The sequence below is a fragment of the Anabrus simplex genome, chromosome 2 (genome assembly GCF_040414725.1).
Source record: "Anabrus simplex isolate iqAnaSimp1 chromosome 2, ASM4041472v1, whole genome shotgun sequence".
Classification (NCBI taxonomy): domain Eukaryota; kingdom Metazoa; phylum Arthropoda; class Insecta; order Orthoptera; family Tettigoniidae; genus Anabrus; species Anabrus simplex.
This window is the reverse complement of record NC_090266.1, coordinates 9,384,981-9,408,445: the sequence shown is the minus strand read 5'-3', so window position 1 is coordinate 9,408,445 and position 23,465 is coordinate 9,384,981. Positions and strand designations below refer to the sequence as shown.

Here is a 23,465-nt window from a genome sequence, read left to right as displayed (position 1 = left end):
ATATGCCATACAAACACCTTACATACAGTAATTTGGGTGATCTTGATGTTTAAATGTTCGGTAGTCTTTTTCTACACTTCATTATACGTTGAAATATTCAAACTTAAGAAGGCGTCCCCTCTTGGATTATTTACACTATCTCAGATTTAGAGGGGCGCTTCCTCTCGAATTATTTCACTCTACACTTATATTAATCACACACATATTTAATCAGTATGGACATACCCCGCTGTAAATCTGTTTACCTGCCGATAATTAATATATTCAAATTGTATCAAATTATGATATAAGTCTGCTAGAATCGGATGAACTGAAATAGGCAACTTACACTCCCAATCCTTTGAAAGTCGCGTTACAACACTTCCTTAAGTTAAACGTTGCCAAATAGGCAGTATAATAAACACGCTCATTTCATTAGGATTTTTATCAATACACATAACAGGACAGTATTTACACAACGTTGCTACCTATGGACAAGCACTTTGCGACTTCAATACCAGACATCACAAACAAAGTATCATAGCACTACCTGTAATAAATGGACAAGAATATATACATTTCACACACTCACTCGAATCACAGATGGTACAAGCCACCCGCTGTTGGTAACAGTGAACATAAACTTTCACTGTCTCCTGGACGAACCCAGGATCTTCTGAGACGGGGTATATCTAACCTGGAATTCCCTGCACGCTGTAAATAATTAAGAAAAGAAATTGGAGGGACCCTTCTTTTAATGCATGTTGGAATCTGTGCGACGTTGGCAATATTTAAATAGATGCACGTAATCATTGTATCCAAAGGAAAGAAACTCGCCACTTTAGTTGTTTCCTTTCACTGAAGGAGACACATTTGCTCCATTTAAAGGGAGCCATAAATCTCAGCTGTTCCCTCCCCGTGACACACTTCCAAGGGACGGCCTGCCAGCACTTCCCGGACAGTTATTTCACGGCAAATAATCTATTCACTTCTTTCAATACTGCCCACAATGGCGTCACAAAAAATCCCGGCTTTATATTCAGCCGTAATCGGCACATTCATATCGCGATATCCATATCGCGTATCTTCATAACAGATTCCAAGGGAACTTCACATTTTCATTTCACACTATATATTATGGCTACAGCCTGTTCAACCATCTCGTTTCTCCTCTCGGTACATTGACTACGATGCAGATTTAATGATGATCTCCTGCCACAAGGGTTCAAATTTACCTCACGCACTCGCGAACTAAATAATTAACGATGTAATATACCCACTGTCTCGATGCCTTGTTCCAGGTGCCTTAGTTACTAATTAGGAGGGATCTCTACCAGGTGAAGCGCACCAAAAAAAGTGAATTACTGAAAATCTTGATGACTCCTATGTGCTATGGAAAGATGATAACTGGAGTAATTTTTACAGAATATTTAAGCCCTCTCTACTTGACAGCACTTCACAGTTAATTAATCTAAGGTCCTTATAATTACGTCATGCATTACTAACCCTTATATACAAAAAAAATGGAAGTAAAATATGGTTATTCCCAAACCATGACGACTGTATTTAATAAAAACCAAAAAGAAATGAGATTATTATTATCCCTCTGAAATAGGATATTGGCGATCTGCATTATATCTGCATGCAACTTTACTTTTAAATTTACAATAGAAAAACGACTTTCAAAGCTACTTAATATTTTGGAAGTGTACTTAGCCTTTCTGGATACCGCGAACACAGCTTTACAGGGAGGCAACCATGGTTTACTCGGCTTCCATCACGTCATCAGCGATGCGAAGACCTGTGATGACTTCCTGGATGGTCACGAACATGACAGCGACGTTCCAGACGTTCGCTGCTACCAGGCGAAATTCCGGCAAACAGCTAGGTGTCTCGTTCTCTCCGGTACATAGGAAAAACTCTGGCATTCAGCTGGATGTCGACGTTCTCATAGACATGTAAATGAGGGAAAGTTATCTCATGTGAATGCGTTAGTTTATTACACATCACAATTTGAATATATGGTTGGATCTCCTCAATAGCACGAGCATTCCAACCCAATGCCGGTAATGTCTCTGGCACCCGACACTGTTCCCTTCTCATATACCTATTCTTTTATAAACAGCATACAGCTATTCTAGGCCCTGAATAAAGAATGTCACTGGTTAGGCCACTACTGGGTTAAAATTTCTCGTCTCACACGACCGCATTTCATACATATTCTATTTCACCTAGTCATGCGTAAGTCAGGCTCTCAACTGCATTATGGATTTATATACGTGACACTGCCCTTAATTATGCCGACACTGAGCCGTTCACTCACTTTCTTTATATCCCTCATTTATATCGAGTACACACACACTCCACGCACTGAGATACAAGGCTATTGAGGTTAATTGACCCGTATTAGTTTAGGCATATATGGGACTCGACGCACGACCTCTTCGACACACGGACAGCGGTCACTACGGTTTCGTACTGTTCCTACTATATTAATTAGCGGCACGCTGTGCTCGCAAACATCTTACTTAGATTGTGGTTATTTCCGCAGATATTCACAGGCTTCAATAAATTACTGCGTTACACTGTTCACAAAAATGATTTCTTCATAAAGGACTCACACACAAATCGCGACGAATTACTACCGTACTGGCATTGCACTGAAAATGAACTGGGTAGTGTCTGCCTCTCAGCTCTTGAATATATAGGCGAACTACGCGAGAGACTTGGATGCTGAGGGTGGGGGAAAAATGCAATTCCTTCTCAGAATTCGGTCCGGTAATATGCAACGTACAGCTCCTGTATTCCCATTTTCACTGCGTGAATGTTTTTGAAATAGCTTCGTAGATTCTCAAGCGTCCTTTTGTCTCTGTCGGTGAATGCTGACGAGCACAGGGCACGGTTAAGGTCCAACATCTGTTAGTCATTAAGACGCACCCTTGTTTACTTATTTATTTATTTATTTATTTATTTATTCACGAAGCACAAGATACAGCTACACTGAGCAAATTTCACTTGCACTGTCAACAGACTATTTAACAAATGTAAACTTTCATAATAAAATATAACAAACTTAACAAAATATAACAAGATCAGGTACACATCCTACTAATAACTGTCCAAATCGAAAACCATGAGAATGTCCATGTTCATAGCCAAGTCGTCGTGGGTCAAGATGGCGGTATAATCCCTTCACATCAACTTATCTTTAAGATACTATTTACACACCTCTCGAATACACTTTTATTTGATGCTATATCAAGCTCTTGTCTCCTATTAATATTGTTAAAGAGTGTTGGGAGGCGGATTAGGAAAGATCGTTGAAGTATTGAGTGCTGAGTGTGGGGAATGTGGAGAAGTTCTTTGGTTCTGGTGGAGCGGGAAGGAACGCGGAGAGAGAAGAGAGAAACAAGATGTTCCGAGCGGTAATGTCCATTTAAGATCTCGTGGAGGAAACTCAGGTCAGCTACCTGTCGCCTGATGTGCAGCGGTGACACATTAATTGCCATTAATACCTGCTGCGTAAACGGATTTCTGAGCTTGGGGTTTCTGTTCCTTACAATTGCAGCAAAGAAGGACACTGCTCTCTCTAACTGCTTAGTATTGGAGGGGGCGGCTGTTGTCCAAATCGGAGAGCAGTAGTTTAAGAGAGGTTGAACGATCGTGAGGAAGAAGTGACGAAGAGCAATGGGGTCAGAAATTTCTGTGAAGCGATAGAGAATGCCTAGTAATTTCATAGCCTTGGTTGTATATGTTTCTATATGGGTCTTAAATTGTAATTTTGTATCGAATATTACACCTAGGTCACGCTGTTGCGTAACCACGGTGATGGGCTTGTCGAGTAGGTAATATGATGTCGGTAGAGGAGATTTACGTAGTGTTATGGTCATGTGGCTGCATTTTTCTGGATTGGGGATAAGTTTCCAACTACGGCACCAGTTTGAGAGGGCATTAAGTGAGGACTGTAGCAGAGCTGCATCTGCTGGATTCCTGATCTCCCTAAATATCTTGCAGTCGTCAGCAAAGAGTAGGGTATTCGCTGTTTCGTTGATTTCGGACGGCAGATCGTCCATAAACAAAGAAAACAGCAAGGGGCCAAGAGTACTGCCTTGTGGGACACCGGAGGTGACTGGTAACCATGAGGATGAAGTGCCTGATATTACCACTCTCTGCCAACGGTTATGTAGGAAGCCAGCAAGAAGGGTCAGAAGACTGCCATGTATATTAAATCGTTCGGAGAGTTTATGGAGCAACAGAGTATGGTCAACCGAATCGAAAGCTTTCGAAATGTCTACGTAGCAGATATCCAGCTGTGACTTAGCTGCAGTGGCGTAGTTACAGCGTAGTTACTGCTCTGTCAGTCAAGTAGAGCACTTCTCGGTCTCATAATTATGCGTAAAATTTCCTGATTAAAATGAATGTTTGCACTTAATGATCCACTGAGTATCTTGCGATTTATAAAAATTAACAGAAAAAACCAGCTGAAGTCAATAAGTTGGCAGTGGTGAATGAGCGAGGAAAACAGGGTATAATGCTAGTTTTCACGTTGGATATACTCTCTGGGCTCAGCTAGTGACCTAGATTCTCCGTCACGTGATAGCGCGTCTCTTTTCATCTCGCTCGCGGTTGGAGTGATAAAACTTCACGTACAAGCGCTCTTGCACTGCCTTGCTGCTAATTACCAGCAACTAGAGCTAGGTCGCGCGACTCTGGATACTGCGAATCGAGTCCCGGAGCGGGAAGAAAAATTCCAACTTGGGCAGTGTTTATCGTAGAAAGACGCGGAAAACGGCATATTTCATCTCCTGGATATCATGACATGCCATAGGTGACGTTGTGAACGGTCACAACAGGGAAGAACCAAAGGTCCTACCCTTTATTCATAAAATGCTGATGAACATATTAATTATTCATGCTTCTAATGCTCATCTCAATTACTGTCATGATAACTTACCATGATATTCTTTCCATCAGTTATTAAAATTATCTCGTTGACATATTATTTCAGACTGAAATACCCAAGGCAGTATTATTGGACCTTAATTTATATATATCAATAATATAAGTAAAGGAACGGAATCAGAGATAAGGCTCTTTGCAGATAATGTTATTCTGTACAGAGTAATAAATAAGTTACAAGATTTTGAGCAACTGCAAAACGACCTTGGTTATGGTGTGAGATGGACGGTAGGCAATGGCATGATGATAAATGGGGTTAAAAGTCAGGTTGTGAGTTTCACAAATAGGAAAAGTCCTCTCTGTTTTAATTACTGTGTTGATGGGGTGAAAGTTCCTTTAGGGGATCATTGTAAGTACCTAAATGTTAATTTAAGGAAAGATCTTCATTGGGGTAATCACATAAATGGGATTGTAATTAAAGGGTACAGATCTCTACACATCATTATGAGGGAATTTAGGTATTGTAGTAAGGATTTAAAGGAGAGGGCATATAAGTCTCCGGTAAGACCCCAACTAGAGTATGGTTCCAGTGTATGGGACCCTCACCAGGATTACTTGATTCATACTTGCATACATACATACATACATACATGCATACATACATACATTTGCATTAAAGACTGTTATGCCTTTCAGCATTCAGTCTGCAAGCCTCTGTGACTTTACTAAACGTGGCCAGAATCTTCAATTTGCAACTAGTGCTGTGGCCTCATTTAGTTCTATACCTCTTATCTTTAAATCGTTAGAAAGTGAGTCTAACCATCGTCGTCTTGGTCTCCCTCTACTCCTTTTACCCTCCATAACAGAGTCCATTATTCTCCTAGGTAACCTATCCTGCTCCATTTGCCCCACATGACCCCACCACCAAAGCTCGTTTATGCATACAGCTTCATCCATCGAGTTCATTCCTAAGTTAGCCTTTTTCTCCTCATTCCATGTACCCTCCGTCATTGTTCCCACCGGTTTGTGCCAGCAATCATTCTCGCTACATTCATGTCTGTTACTTCTATCTTATGAATAAGATATCATGAGTCCACCCAGCTTTCGCTCCCGTAAAGCATAGTGGGTCTGAAAACAGACCGATGTAAAGATAGTTTCGTCTGGGAGCTGACATCCTCCTTACATAATATTGTTGATCGCAACTGCGAGCTCACTGCATTAGCTTTACTACACCTTGATTCAATCTCACTTACTATATTACCATCCTGGGAGAACACACAACCTAAATACTTGAAATTATCGACCTGTTCTAGATTTGTATCACCAATCTGACATTCAATTCTCTTGGATTTCTTACCTACTGACATCAATTTAGCCTCTGAAAGGCTAATTTTCATACCATACTCATTGCACCTATTTTCAAGTTCCAAGATATTAGACTGCATGCTTTCGGCGCAGTCTGCCATTAAGACCAAGTCGTCAGCATAGCCAGGCTGCTTACTACATTTCCACCTAATTGAATCCATTCCTGCCTTTTTATGCCTTTCAGCAGATGATCCATGTAAACTACGAACAGCAAAGGTGAAAGATTACAGCCTTGTCTAACCCCTGTAAGTACCCTGAACCAAAAACTCATTCTACCATCAATTCTCACTGAAGGCCAATTGTCAACATAAATGCCTTTGATTGATTTTAATAATCTACCTTTAATTCCGTAGTCCCCCAGTATGGTGAACATCCTTTCCCTCGGTACCCTGTCATATGCTTTCTCTAGATCTACAAAACATGAAGACAAGTGCCTATTCCTCTCATAGAGTTTTTCAGTTACCTGGCGCATACTGAAAATCTGATCCTGACAGCCTCTCTGTGGTCAGAAACCACACGTTTTCAACCAACTTCCTTTCAACTACTGATCGCACCCTCCCTTCCAAGATGCCACTGAATATTTTCCCTGGTATAATTATCAATGAGATACCTCGATATTTGTTGCAATCCTTCCTGTTCCTTTGCTTATAGATTGGTGCATTTACTGCTCTTGTCCAATCTGAAGGTACCTTACCAAGTATCCATGCTAATCTTACTACTTTATGAAGCCGTTTAATTCCTGCCTTCCCACTATACTTCACCATTTCAGGTCTAATTTAATCTATTCCTGCTGCTTTATGATAATTGAGTTTATTTACCATCCTTTCCACTTCTTCAAGCGTAATTTCACCAACATCATTTTCCTCCTCCCCATGAGCTTGGCTGTTCGCACCACCAGGAAGATTTCCTTTTACGTTGAGAAGATGTTCAAAATATTCCCCTCCACCTCTCCAGTGATTCCCTGGGATCTATTTTGTGTTCACCTGAATTACTCAAAACACTGTTCATTTCATTTTTCCCCTCCCTTCCTAAGATTCTTTATTACTGTCCAGAAAGGTTTCCCTGCTGCTTGACCTAGCCTTTCCAGGTTATTACCAAAATCTTCCCATGACTTCTTTTTGGATTCAACAACTATTTGTTTCGCTCTGTTTCTTTCATCTACGTACAAATCCCTGTCTGGCTCGGCCCTTGTTTGGTGCCATTTCTGATAAGCCTTCTTTTTACGTTTACAAGCTGCTTTCACTTCATTATTCCACCCATCTTTACACACAGTTGTTCCTAGGTATTCCCTTGCTGTTTCTACTACAGCATCCCTGCATGCCACCCATTCTCTTTCTATATCCTGAACCTGATTACTGTTTACTGTTCGAAACTTCTCACTAATCATATCCATGTACTTCTAATTTCCTTTTCCTGGAGATTTTCTACCCTTATTCGTTTGCAGACAGATTTCACTTTCTCTACCCTAGGCCTAGAGATACTTAGTTCACTACAGATCAGATAGTGCTCTGTATCATCGAAAAATCCCCGGAAAACTCATACACTCCGAACAGATTTCCTGAATTCGAAATTGGTTTAGATATAGTCTATTATGGATCTGTTACCCGTAGCCTCCCATGTGTAGCGGTGAATAGCCTTATGCTTGAAGAACGTATTCGTAAAAGCTAAACTCATACTAGCACAGAAGTCCAGCAAATGCTTCCCATTCCCATTAACTTCCATATTTGCCCCACATTTACCAATCACCCATTCGTATCCTTCAGTTCTATTTCAAACTTTCGCATTCAAATCACGCATTAGCACTATTCTATCCTTGCTCTAGACCCTGACCACGATGCCACACAATGCTTCATAAAACTTGTCAACTTCATCCTCATCTGCACCCTCACATGGTGAATACACTGAGACAGTTCTCGTCCTAATTCCTCCAACTGACAAATCTACCCACATCATTCGCTCATTTACAGGCCTAACAGAAACTGTGTTGCGTGCAATGGTATTCCTGATAAACAGCCCTACTCGATACTCTGCCCTTCCCTTTCTAACACCCGTCAAGTACACTTTATAATCTCCCATCTCTTCCTCGTTTTCTCCCCTTACCCGAATATCACTTACTCCTAGCACATCCAGATGCATCCTCTTTGCTGACTCAGCCGGTTCTACTTTCTTTCTTCCTGAAGCCCCATTAATATTGATAGCTCCCCATCAAAATCCATTTAGTTCGCCAAGTCGTTTCCAAGGAGTCCATCACCTGTCAAATGGGAGTGGGACTCCGTTACTCCCATAGGTCCGAGGGTTCCTTAAAATGTTTTAAGCTGGGTGAATTCATGAAGCAAGATGCTATCCTATTTGCACATAGTCCAAGTGAGGACCTCTCCTCTAACGTGTTATGAACCACCGGTGGATTGTATAGTCCTAGCCGCCTGAGCCCAAGGAGGGCCATGACTCAGAATATGTCCGAGATGCCCACTCCCATTCCATAGCAACTGGTATCCCGACTCTCAAGACCACTTACTAGGCCACTCAGCCGTTGCCCATGGTTCACGAACTAGGACGTGACTACAGTAACCCACAAACATGAACCATAATTCAAGAACTGGAAAGAATCCAAAGAAAAGCAGCTTGATTTCTTGTGAGTTATTGCTGACAAAAGAGTATTGTTAGGAAAATGTTGCATTGTTTGAGCTGGGAAGACTTCGGAGAAAGGAGATGAGCTGCTCGACTAAGGGATACATATTGCAAGTAATAAATCTCATTTTTGATCCGTATTGAATATCATATAATATAAAAATATCAATATATTTTTAAAATGTTCCACCTATTCAATACAATATATTATTTCATATAATTAGGACTTACACATTATTATTATTATCATCCTAATTGGGGCATGTGTTTGGCCCCTTATATTGCGCATCACCAGCCAATAGCTCATACCTATTAGACATGTTTGCAAAATTAATAACTGTTTTGATAGAAGGCATTTTGGGTTTAGGAAAGGTTATTCCACTGAAGCCCAACTTGTAGGATCCGGCAAGATATAGCAGATTTCCTTGATTCAGGAGGTCAGTTGGGCTGTATAGCGATTGACCTATCTAAGGCATTTGATAGGGTAGATCATGGAAGACTACTGGCAAAAATGAGTGCAATTGGACTTGAAAAAAGAGTGACTGAATGGGTTGCTCTGTTTCTAGAAAATAGAACTCAGAGAATTAGAGTAGCTGAAGCTTTATCTGTCCCTGTAAAAATTAAGAGGGGAATTCCTCAAGGCAGTATTACTGGACCTTTATGTTTTCTTATATAAATCAATGATAAGTGTGAAGAAGTTGGATCAAGATAAGGCTTTTCGCAGATGATGTTATCCTGTACAGAGTAATAAATAAATTACAAGATTGTGAGCAACTGCAAAATGACCTCGATAATGTTGTGAGATGTACAGCAGGCAATGGTATGATGATAAACGGGGATAAAAGTCAGGTTGTGAGTTTCACAAATAGGAAAAGTCCTCTGAGTTTTAACCTCTGCGTTGATGGGGTGAAAGTTCCCTTTGGGGATCATTGTAAATACCTAGGTGTTAATGGTTATGAGAGTATTTAGGGGTTGTAGTAAGAATGTAAAGGAGAGAGCATATTTGTCTCTGGTGAGACCCCAACTAGAGTATGGTTCCAGTGTATGGGACCCTTACCAGGATTACTTGATTCAGGAACTGGAAAATATCCAAAGAAAAGCTGCTCGATTCGTTCTGGACGATTTTGCTACAAAAGAGTAGCGTTACAAAAATGTTGCAAAGTTTGGGCTGGGAAGACTTGGGAGAAAGGAGTTGAGCTGCTCGCGTAAGTGGTATGTTTGCAAGAAATCGGCTTCATTTTCTGTATCAAATTCTAATCACAGAGGCTTACAATAATTGAAAATCATCCACCTTTTTGATACTTTTGATTTGCTTTTTAGCAAATTAACTATAAATAGTACCTTCAAACGGGGTGATTTCGGACGGTTTTGAGGTTATTTTCGTCTTAACTCATTAAGGGAATCTTAAATTGTATTGTTTATCATCTTAATAATGAGGAATATATCCAATTAGTGCAATACCCTACAAACGAAAAATATACGCCAACGCATGTTTTCCTGAGACAACAAAAAAGAGTGTCCGAATTCACCCCGTACTTCGGGGTGATTTCGGACGCACATGCATTTGAAACCGCTGTGCGAAGTTTCAAACCGTATTAGGTGATTTCGGACACAAATAGTCCTTTATTTCAATTCTTTGTTCTTTTTGCTTTAGTGTTGTGATATTTCAAGTGTCCGAGGGTGTGCAAAATATGACTAGCGGGTTAATATCAATGTAATGATAAATGGAATGTGCTACTGATCGGTCTTTATTTCCTGACAAGGTAAATGTAAAGTTTTCCGATCTGAATTGAAATATTAATAGTTATTAACTGCACAGAGATCTTACTGAAAAATCTTCATAATTTTTCTTACAAGCGAAACAAATCTCAGTGCAAAAAATGGCTGATACAGTGAACATGTAGCCGCTAAGGCCTATAAATCTAAAATATGTTTTCTTTGAAAATAAACATTCCTCACTTCTAAACTTGGACTGGAAGTATTTTCGAAATTTGTTCTTAGCTGTTGTATCCTCAGCAGCGATGTTAGAAAACACAAATACTTTTCTGCTGTTTTTGTATGGGCGCAAGTATTTGACATCCACATCCCTTGAACGAATATTTCAGTCCAGGCCAAAATACTGCGTGTATGCTCTTTGTTCCTCAACTTGTATTTATAATCTGCAACAAGGAAAGCCTCTTCTTGCAACACCAGAACGTCATTACATTCATTCTGTGCTTCATCGCATTCATTTTCACTGCTGCTGCCAGCGCATTATTATTATTATTATTATTATTATTATTATTATTATTATTATTATTATTATTATTATTATTATTATTATTATTATTATTGTTTGACATATATAATTACAAAAATAATTTTCAAATAATTCTTCAAGAAATTCTTCAAGTTAAATCGTCCCAAGTCTCTTTTTACATGCTTGCCGACATTAATTTAAATTATCAATTACATAAAATTTACATACAAAAAATCACTTCACAGCAATTTTCATATCTAGCAATGTTCATTTACAGTTCCATATTATCTTGATTATTCCCTAAAAAAATATTATTACAATTTTAAAAATATTCCAGCATCTCACCACATATTACATTATGTAACGGTAGGTTCGAGACCACACGTACACAAATAAATAATAAATAGAATATCATAGAATGGTAATAATAATAATAATAATAATAATAATAATAATAATAATAATAATAATAATTGTACCGGGCGGTACACCTCTACACCGTTTATTTAAAAGTTGCGCCAGTTGAAACTCCTCTTCTGGAGGAAGGTTGAACTTTATCTATTCTATTAATTCTCTACTTTCTCAGAAGATGTCACCACGTGGAAAATTTTGAGTTTTTGAACTGTGTCACTTTTGATGTGTTTTTGTTTCGCTTGAAGTAAGAAGTGTGAACTTTCTCTTCTAGAGGACACTACTGAAGAATTACAATAGTGCAACCTAGTGCGAAATCAAAGAACTATTTTGTTGGAGAAATTTTTATTTCAAGAGTTTGTTCTTTGTTAAATTTCTTTCTGTCATGGTTTAAGTTGGCTGTATACCCCTCTTTTTCCCCTTATTTTGGATCTAGCCAATCCCGAATTTCTTTAATTAATTTTCCACCAATAATGTGTTTCTTCTTCCTCTATGTAGGGGTTTCTATTCCCTAGCCAATAAACACTTTGAGGGAGGGTGTTTTATTTCCCCTAACGCCTAGAATCTTCCGCGAGAGGATATAAACTGCTGATTTTGGGGTCTCCGGGCCACTTCTGTTCCATCTTTCAGTGTATTAAGTACATAGCAGGAGGCGGGAAGCGCCTCTTTCTTCTTCAGCCGTTCAACATCAGGTAATGGCCTATTAATAACTTCTTTTCTTGCTAGGTCGGCAGTTTAACACTCGCGGCGGGTTCGAAGCATTTCCATCATGTAACCTTTTCCTAAAATGTAATTACTCTTTTCATCTTTTTCTTGTAAAGCTACATATTGGGATAGAGAGTGCTAACCCTCTCGAGCTCCCACTCACATTTGTTTTGAGGTGAACTTATTTTCTCAAACTATTCTTAGTTTATGTAATGTAAAGTGTTCTTCTCTAAGTCACCTCTGTAGTATGGGATTAGCCCTGGCGTTAGCGGCCCAGAGCCAGATTAGGTTTTAAAAAACAAAGTGTATTAGGAGTGCAAGATCGCCTCCTCTCAAATTGTTATTTTAGAGGTCATGTAATCAACCTTCTTTTCATGTAATAGACCTCTGTAGGTTGGGTATTTTACCCCTGTGAATACGTCCTTAGAGGACAGCTTGAAGATAGAGTTTGGTGTGGCCTTTGAGAGGCTTAAATTTTAAGAGCGGATCGCTCTTTTGAAAATGGAGTGTCATATGCCTCGTGGAGGCTTTTCTGTGTAATTCGGAGCCAGGGGCTCCTAGGGATGAATGGGGTTTTCTGCCCCTCTGTTAAAACTTGTGTTTGTGGTAAAACTGAGCTGATCGCAGAAGTCAGGGCGTGAAGCCCAAAACCTGTACATATTGTATCTCCCCTTGTTTTGCTACATTGTACCTGCCATGTCTGTTATTGATTTGTTTTTGAAAAGAAAATATAACCTAGTTAAATTTTAAATTAATTTTACATTAACTTTGATTCCGTAGTTTGAAACCCATTCACGCCCGCACCTTCTTACGCCTCTACCTACCGCTAAAACACGGTAACAAGTGGTAGCAAAGCGTGGTTGAATGGGTCTCAATTTAGCCCCTTTTGACGGCTAAACATTGCTTTGATTCGAACTCTAACAATTGTCTCAGTTGCTGGAATTTTTTGAGTTTTTCAAAATTGTTCTGTCATCATGCCCGGCCCTCGCGATGTTCTCCTCCTTAACTATTTGCGCAAAGAGGAGTTGATATACGAGTTAACTATCAGAAATGTGCAATCTGGAGGCACGGTTGCAATCGACACCAACAAGCTTAGAGAGTCCCTTGATTTGCCCATTTCCATCCCCAATTTGGGAGAGAAAGAAATTGATGATTCTCTTTCCACGATCGTCGAGAATATTACTGGGCTAGCATCTGTAGTCAGCTTTTCTGATGAAAACGATCCGTCTCCTAATCAAATTAAGCGTGTGCAAGGCAGGCTGTATCACTTTGCAAATAGAGTGAATGATCTGTTGTCTCTAAAGGTGAATGACGTTCAGAGGAAGGACGCTAATACGCTCCTTGAAACTATTTCTGAATTGTCTAATAAGGTCACTCAATTGCTAACCGGCGAAGTTCCTCCCAAAACTGATCAACCCGCCACGGTGAATGTAGGTAACGAGGAAGAGCCTCCTCAGGGAGAAGTCAATAGGATAACCGTTGCTGCTCAAACTATCTCTGCCCCATCGAACAACGAATCTGAACGCCGTGCGTCTTTGGGTAACATCCGCTCTGAATTAACTTCTTTGCCATTGAAACCTTTAACGACTATGTCACCTGGGTTCAGTAGCTTGCCTCATCCATTGGCAATGTTGCTTAGAGGTATCTCTAAGTTTTCCGTCAACACCACCAGTGATGTAATTTCATTTTTAAGATTTCTAGTGGAATTTCAGGATCATGCTCTTGTTTTTTCTCTTTCGCCATGTCAAATTTTGCAAATTATCTATCCGTATGCTATTGGTATTCTCTCTGATAAAATCGTAAGAGCCATTGCCGAGCAATCATCTATTGAGGATTTCCATGCCCATTTGCTAGCTAACTTCATCCCGGCTAGGGCCAGGTCCTCCCTGATTCAGAAGTACTATTACCGTGTACAGCGCTTGGATGAAAACTTGGCTGATTTCATTCAAGATATCAAATTCTACACTAGGGTGTTTGCTCTGCACTTTCCTGAAGATCAGATTGTGCAGGCTATTGTAGAAGGTATTTCGCCATCCTACAGGTCATATTTGTGTTTCGCGGCGTGTCCGCAAACCTTCTCTGAACTTGAAGCATTGGCCGTCTCAGCGGAAGGAGTTAGATACGCCGATTCTTTGCGTGTCGCGAAAGAACCCCCGCCTTCCTTTAGTAACACTCGGCCTCCACCTCGCCGACCAGTCAATCCCCGTAAATGTTATGCTTGCGGGTCGCCTGAACATCTGCGGAATAAGTGTCCTCTGATCAAGTCAAGTGGGACAAGGAATGGAGCAGGGTCATCACAAGGCTGTTTTAAGTGTGGGGCCTTCTCACATATCGCCAAGAATTGCCCAAACTCAAATAGCACCCCCTCCTGCTCTGGTGCAAATTCCACCTATGCCAATAATAAAAAGTGACTAGCGGCGTCGGCTGAGCCGACTAATCCATCTTCCCGAGACTTAGCCCCTAGTAAACAGGTTGTAAATGCAGAGAGCGACCAGCCTTCAAATTCATCTTTTGAATGCCCCAGAGAGTGTCTTAGGATTGCGGCGGATACCCCCGCACCTGTTCCTTTTCTTAGGATTGAGTTGAATAACGAGCCTATAACAGCTCTCTTAGATTCAGGCAGTGTTTGTTCCATTATTTCGGCTGATTGGTATTCTAAATTGAAATCTGTTTGTAAACTCCCTGACTATGACTCATCTCCTGTTAAATATGTTTCGGCTAATTCATCTCCATTAGAAATTCTAGGTTCCTTACATGTCAAAATTCGGGTTTTTAAATTTACATGGAAGATCAAATTGTTTGTGGCCAAGCGTTTGTCTTGCCCCATCATATTGGGAGCGGACTTCATTTCTCACACTGGTCTTGTGCTCGATCTCCAGAGTAGGTCGTGCACATTCAAATTTGCGTCCAATTGTAAAATCCCTCTATTAAAGTGTAATTCTGCATCATGTTCATCTATTTCGCCTACCCAGGATGAGATGTTGTTAGACCTTAGACATCTACCTGAGGAGCAGGCTGATAGTATTCGCAAATTGTGTCAGTCGTTTCCCGAGGTGTTCTCTGATACTCTTGGTGTTACTGACCTTATTGAATACAAAATTGAGGTCACGGATTCGATTCCTGTTCGCTTTCCACCTTATAGGCTATCTCCACCTAAAATGAAGGCTCTGAAAGAAATCATCGATCAGATGTTGAAAGATGGTATTATTAGGCCCTCTAAGTCAGCGTATTCTTCGCCTATTTTTCTAGTCCCGAAACCCCAAGGAGGCTTCAGGCCTGTCATTGATTACAGGGCTCTCAATCGGAAGGTGGTGTTGCAATCTGTGCCCCTTCCCGACCTTCATTCTTGCTTTTCATGGTTTCGTAAGGCCAAGTTCTTCACCATCTTGGACTTGAATCAGGCCTATAATCAAATTCCCCTTGCCGAAGAGTCTAAACATCTTACAGCGTTTGCCACGGACTGGAATTTATATGAATACAACCGCGTGCCTTTCGGGCTCCCTACGGGAGCAGCTGTACTCACTAGGCTGCTAGATAGGGTCTTCTCCGACATCAAATTCGAGTACTTATATCACTACTTAGATGATGTCGTCGTATTTTCAGAGACTTTTGAAGAACATCTAGATCATCTGCGAGAAGTTCTCGATCGCCTTCGTAAGGCTGGGTTAACTGTTAAGTTGTCCAAGGTTGCCTTTGCTAAGCCCTCTATGTCATTCCTAGGGCATATTGTGTCACCTGATGGTGTAGCAGTCGATCATTCTAGAACACAGGCCATCCGTGATTTTAAACCTCCCAAGGACATTAAAGGTATCGCCAGGTTCATTGGCATGGTGAATTTCTTCAGGAAGTTCATTCCTAATTTTGCTAATAGAGCGGCGCCCTTAAACCTTCTTCGTAGGAAAGGCATCAAATTCGAGTGGGGACCTTCTCAACAAGCCGCTTTTGAAGATCTGAAATTAGCTCTCTGTAATGCCCCTGTACTTGCTATGCCTGATTTCTCGAAGAAATTCATCGTCCAAACCGACGCATCGTCGTCAGCAGTAGCTGCAGTTCTTCTTCAAGAGACTGAACTAGGGAGGCGACCCATCGCCTATGCGTCTAGGACATTGTCAGCTCAAGAAGCAAAGTACTCCATATATGAGCTTGAAGGTTTGGCAGTCTTATTCGCCTTAGAAAAGTTCCGTCTCTATCTGGAACACGTCAAATTCGATCTGGAGACAGATAATCAAGCCTTAAGCTGGGTCTTAGGTAGGCCGCGTCGTACAGGTCGTATAGCTCGTTGGGCCATCCGTATTTCTGCCTTCCAATTCGATGTACGGCATATCAGAGGTACTGAAAATGTTGTTGCCGATGGACTCAGCCGTATGTTTCATAACGACGTAGAGACCCACGAACCGGTCGACAGTTCATCACCTTCCGAGTCCATACTATCTGGTATTAATGCCATCTTAACAGATGCTCCCATGCTTTTTAGGGATATTGAGAAATACCAACGTGAAGATCCGACGCTGGCTCCGATAATGGAAACCCTTTCTTCTGGGGAACATGCTGTCCCTTATGTTCTAAGGAATGGTGTTCTATGTTGCCCTTCGAGGCATGATAAGTTGATGAAAGTTGTTGTTCCAGCGGTTCTTGTACCTATGATCTTCAAATACTATCATGAGACCCCATTGGGGGGGCATCTTGGAATCTTTAAAACTCGTGAAAAGATTCGCGAAATGTTCATATGGAAAGGTATGGACGGTGAAATTCGGGAACTTGTAAAAGCTTGTAAATCTTGTTTGATCAGTAAACCCACCATGTCCACTAAAGTAGGCCTTTTGTCTTCTCATCAAGCGTCGCGCCCCATGGAACGCCTGTATATCGATTATGTGGGACCCTTCCCCCAGTCAAAGGGTAATGCCAACAAGTTCATCTTTGTGTGTGTAGATGGTTTTACAAGATTTTCCTGGTTATTTCCGACTAAGCTGGCTACCGCTCAGTCCACCATTACTTGCCTAAATTCTATTTTTGCTTCTTTTGGTCCGTGCCAATACATTGTATCTGATAATGCTAAAGCTTTTACATCAAATCTGTTTCGTAAATTCTGTTTTGACTTGTCCATCTCTCATGTAACTACATCTGCTTATTACCCTCAACCATCTCTGGCTGAACGGGTTAACCGTAATCTCAGGTCCGCACTTATTGCCTATCATCATGAAGATCATTCTAGGTGGGACACGTCCCTGCATTGGTTAGCTTTTGCTTTGAATTCGGCGGTTCATGAATCACACAAATTTACTCCAGCTTCTTTGATGTTTAAGTTCGTTCCCAACACGCCGCTCTCTAACCTCTGGTCTCTGAATGACATTCTGCCCGAGACAATAGATCCGGACAACATTAAAGATCTTTGGAAGAAGGCTAAAGCCAATCTTAAAGTGTCTCATGAAAAGGTTAGGGAAAGGTATGATCGTGGACGGAGACCCACCCCTTTGAAGGTAGGCGACCAGGTTATGGTCAAAAATTTTGTTCCCGCGGGCAAGCTTGCCCCCAGATTTCATGGGCCTTGTATCATTCTCGATTTTCTTACGCCGGTTACCTTATTGCTAAGTAATCCAGCCACCGAGAGGATATTTAGAGTTCACCTGTCCCAGGTGAAACCGGTGTAATTTCTGTGTTAACTTGCTTCATATTATTTTGAAAGGATATGAAGGTTATATTTTTTTTTTTGAGTTTCACTTTTAAGGCATTCTGCCCCTTCTATAGGATTTTGTTTCTTATGTAAGCATGTTTGTGAAACCTGCCCCGACCCATTAAACTGCCATCCTGTCTTTGCCACGGCCATTACCACGCTCCCGTCTCCTGCTCCACTCTACACAGTGGCTTAATGAATACCATGAATATCTGCACGCCGCTGGCCCCTCACTCTCTCTACAAGCCTGTACCCTCAAAGAAAATGATTGTCCAACACAATTCTGCCGCCTAGCTTTAATGTTTCAGCGCCCCCGCAGCCGCGCAGCGCCGTGCAGCGACTGGGGAGGGGGATGGGCCCCCTCCTCTCCAGCGAGGACGACATGTGCACGGCGAGCCGGAGCTCTCCTCCCGGCCAAGGCTGATGTGCGGCGCACGACCTGCTACATGCCCGCAGCCTGTATCTGTTCACCGCGGGCGCGGCGTACTTCAACACCTCTGCTCCCCTCACAGTGCGGGCGAGCGGTATCTCAGGGTACTTGAGGGGTCCGAGCGGCCTCCGTTGGACGCAAGCTGCAACGGCCGGTCCGGCCATTCGACTCAATCTACATCAACTACATGGACAGTCACCATAAGCAATATCTACACTTGGGAATTCAACTACAATATTTGGTGGACATTGCAAAATTTTTCTTCACCTTTAAGTATTAAAAGTTTATCTTCAGAAATTCAAATTCTACAAACATAAAGACTTTCATTCACCTGCAACAACAACATTTTGAAACTGAATTAAGAAATCTTGTAAATGCTTCTGCTATCTATCTTCGTATCAACATCATTACTTGGACTTTGTTTCAAACTGATTTCATGTGTCACCCCTGGAGGAACTTTTGGGGGGGGAGGTCTGTACCGGGCGGTACACCTCTACACCGTTTATTTAAAAGTTGCGCCAGTTGAAACTCCTCTTCTGGAGGAAGGTTGAACTTTATCTATTCTATTAATTCTCTACTTTCTCAGAAGATGTCACCACGTGGAAAATTTTGAGTTTTTGAACTGTGTCACTTTTGATGTGTTTTTGTTTCGCTTGAAGTAAGAAGTGTGAACTTTCTCTTCTAGAGGACACTACTGAAGAATTACAATAGTGCAACCTAGTGCGAAATCAAAGAACTATTTTGTTGGAGAAATTTTTATTTCAAGAGTTTGTTCTTTGTTAAATTTCTTTCTGTCATGGTTTAAGTTGGCTGTATACCCCTCTTTTTCCCCTTATTTTGGATCTAGCCAATCCCGAATTTCTTTAATTAATTTTCCACCAATAATGTGTTTCTTCTTCCTCTATGTAGGGGTTTCTTTTCCCTAGCCAATAAACACTTTGAGGGAGGGTGTTTTATTTCCCCTAACGCCTAGAATCTTCCGCGAGAGGATATAAACTGCTGATTTTGGGGTCTCCGGGCCACTTCTGTTCCATCTTTCAGTGTATTAAGTACATAGCAGGAGGCGGGAAGCGCCTCTTTCTTCTTCAGCCGTTCAACATCAGGTAATGGCCTATTAATAACTTCTTTTCTTGCTAGGTCGGCAGTTTAACACTCGCGGCGGGTTCGAAGCATTTCCATCATGTAACCTTTTCCTAAAATGTAATTACTCTTTTCATCTTTTTCTTGTAAAGCTACATATTGGGATAGAGAGTGCTAACCCTCTCGAGCTCCCACTCACATTTGTTTTGAGGTGAACTTATTTTCTCAAACTATTCTTAGTTTATGTAATGTAAAGTGTTCTTCTCTAAGTCACCTCTGTAGTATGGGATTAGCCCTGGCGTTAGCGGCCCAGAGCCAGATTAGGTTTTAAAAAACAAAGTGTATTAGGAGTGCAAGATCGCCTCCTCTCAAATTGTTATTTTAGAGGTCATGTAATCAACCTTCTTTTCATGTAATAGACCTCTGTAGGTTGGGTATTTTACCCCTGTGAATACGTCCTTAGAGGACAGCTTGAAGATAGAGTTTGGTGTGGCCTTTGAGAGGCTTAAATTTTAAGAGCGGATCGCTCTTTTGAAAATGGAGTGTCATATGCCTCGTGGAGGCTTTTCTGTGTAATTCGGAGCCAGGGGCTCCTAGGGATGAATGGGGTTTTCTGCCCCTCTGTTAAAACTTGTGTTTGTGGTAAAACTGAGCTGATCGCAGAAGTCAGGGCGTGAAGCCCAAAACCTGTACATATTGTATCTCCCCTTGTTTTGCTACATTGTACCTGCCATGTCTGTTATTGATTTGTTTTTGAAAAGAAAATATAACCTAGTTAAATTTTAAATTAATTTTACATTAACTTTGATTCCGTAGTTTGAAACCCATTCACGCCCGCACCTTCTTACGCCTCTACCTACCGCTAAAACACGGTAACAATAATAATAATAATAATAATAATAATAATAATTGATGAAATTTGAATGAAGGAATACCGGTACTAAATAATATAGACACTTAATAATATTAATAAGGAAATAGTAAATGACGCAGTGGCGGTGAATTCACATCAGAACGTGGAAACGTTACGCGTATCCTTCGATACGCGATGTTAAATCAAATACAGGGAACACTTACAGGCCTAAAAATGACAAATAAGAGAGGAGAGTGGAAGGTGCTGATAAGCCCTATAAGGTCCATGGGAATGTATGACGTTATGGGGGACAAAAGACTTGCAATAATCACCCTCAAGGTCAACTATATTAAAATAACAAAAAAAAATACAAAACAAAGTTAAATTGCAGACTTAAAGTTGTGTTTCAAGGGTGTTATTTGTAACAATAACAAGACTCCTTAGGGAGTTCCCCTCCCATAGTTCTGCGATACCCCTGCCACCTTGACAAGTGTTATTTCAGAATTTAGGATAATTTAAAAGATTAAAAGAAAATCTTCCAGAGTTTACCCTAGTACCGTACCAAAAACCTTGCAAAATCCCTAACTAAGCACATGAATAAACTTCTAATCTTAGCCCAAAATACATTATCTAATATAGTCACAAACGACCATCCTAATTACAAAAAAGGCAATTCATAATTAAATTATTAACTATAAGGTCCAAAATGTTGCTGCGCAGCTTATTGGCTAGAATTTGCTTACAAGTAAATAAATTCCTAATAACTAATAAATTAAGTTACCGTGTGCATTCTTAATCACCCAACATTAAGAAAAGAACCAAACAAATAAAAGGAAGAATTTCGAATGTTGCAAGGAAACTCAAGGAAACTCAAAACAAACAAATAAATACTTAATTACGTTAGATTGCAACCATTTTCAATGAACTGAGGTTAGTAAGTCACTATTCATTTACCATGTCATGTACTCACAAAATGTTTTGCATAGATATACTCACATTGCATATTACGTGGCACATCAGTCAAATTGAAGCACAATTGAGCCAGGAATACCAGATCAAAATCAATTACTTTATCAACAGGAACTAAAATATGAAAAACGAAAGCGATGCAAGAGTGTGCATGCAGACATCCAACTCACTGATATAAGAAATAAAAAGGTACAAGTACAACCTTCATACCAGAGACCACCAGACAACCGCACGACCTAACCACCAAAACAAGTGCGACGATCCCTGAATCAGCATAACCAACCAATGGTAAAAGGCATGGACGATCTCAATACTGACTCAATCTCACATCAGAGAAGCACAGTACACATACACACACAGACACCCGTGCGATGACATCAATAGTACCCACAATAGAAAAAGGACAGAACATGACCTCAAGTACCCTTGAACTTATCACACAACAATGAGACTCTTAGGGCAATATCGTACTCCTAGGCGAGGAACGACCTCTCAGCACCGTAAGCCCTAAGTCTCAGTACAAACACACACATACGCCTACCAAAGGCACCCAAGACAAGACACACAATTATGGTAGGACATGTACAGCATGGCTACCCAATTTCGAACTGTACTCAGTCTATAGAATCCCATACTTCTTCAAATTGAGTACATAAATTTTGAAAACACAAACCCGTCATGCAAGAAATTTTTACTATCGATAAAATCGAACAAGACAAAACAAGCAAGAAAATTAACTAACTGGCTTAGCTAAATCGCGATACCTTCAACATTCCACTAGTGACAAATTTAAAATAACAGAAAGGAAAATCTTGACAACCTGCAGACCTACTATGAATTTAACAACAATTTATAGCTCAGCGTAAGGACACCGAAATGAGTATTTGCAGAAAATCTTCCTAGTATTCATTCTACAATCACAAGGGACATCGTTCTCTATCTAGGCACCTAATACCAAGAAAAAGATTACGAGGAATCTCATATCAGATACACTAGCTTTCACACATGTCACGAGCACAAGTGCAGATCCGTCCGTAATCCGTCAAATTTGCCCAAAATGGGCCTCATCCTAGCTGGTCTAATAATATGGTGAGCACGCTTCTCCCTACGAGACTATCGCAGTCAACGTAGATCCTCCTAGCAAGTATAGGAACACGCGGGTATACGTGACAACGGGACAGACACTTACACGATGGAAAAGCACAAGACAAACTAGGAAACTTTCGAATTTTAGCTGCTGGTCTGGAAACTGTCCCCAAAATAGTCCCATACCTATTCAGGAACGAACTCAAACACAACAACAGACCAAAAACAACACAACATAACCGGAAATTTAAGTACATACCGAGCTAAAATACAACACCATAATAATTTCAAAAGATCACACACGTAGAATACTGCCAAATATACCAAACCAGGCGACAAGAAACAAAATTTAGAACATAATTTCCCGAAACACGAGATTTACGAACAGAAAAACAGTCGAAGAAATAGACGAAAATTTACGAATTTAACCTGAAAATTATTGCCGAAAATTTACGAACCCAGAAATCTGAGAAAACTTAATGAGACATCATGCTAAAACTTGACCAAAACACACTGATCACTCTCACAATTCACACAACAATTTAAAACGAGCAGAACGCGACACGCGATAACTTAGGATGTAGGCTTTGTACACATCGCAGTGGGTCAAACGCTCAGCTCTTTTCAACACACTTCAGCTGTACAAAAGATAAACATGAATTCAGACACGGAAGTACAGTACTTAGCACGATTTCACGACATTGTTTGAAGCAACAAACAATCACTCAAAACACACGTATCAAAGAAAACTTGACGTAATCAAACACGTTGAAATTCATTAAAGAAGACTTTCGGAAAGCGAACACAGCACACGTAATGTGAAGATATCACTTTAGTACAAAACACGTGGTCAAGCGAAACCTTGCCACAGAAGAAAATTAATTGCAATTAACGAAAAAAAAAAACTTGTTACAAATAGTGACGCACCATTTCCTCCAACCGTTAGTTACAAGGTGAAACACAGCAACACAAGACTGCACATCGCGGAACGAAAAACACGTGGTGCGTAAAACAAAAACCGGGAATTAAGTACGTTGTATGGCTTTTAGTGCCGGGATATCCCAGGTCTTTCTATTTGACTCCCGTAGGCGACCTGCGCGTCGTCATGAGGATGAAATGATGATGAAAACAACACATACACCCAGCCTCC

At 40.7% G+C, this 23,465-nt stretch overlaps 1 protein-coding gene across 3 annotated transcripts in view; it reads left to right on the top strand.

Annotated features, from left to right (window-relative positions):
• The window catches only part of LOC136863899 (mitochondrial potassium channel ATP-binding subunit), a 789,801-nt gene that overhangs the window by 685,862 nt on the left and 80,474 nt on the right, over nucleotides 1–23,465 (top strand). The window lies entirely within an intron of this gene.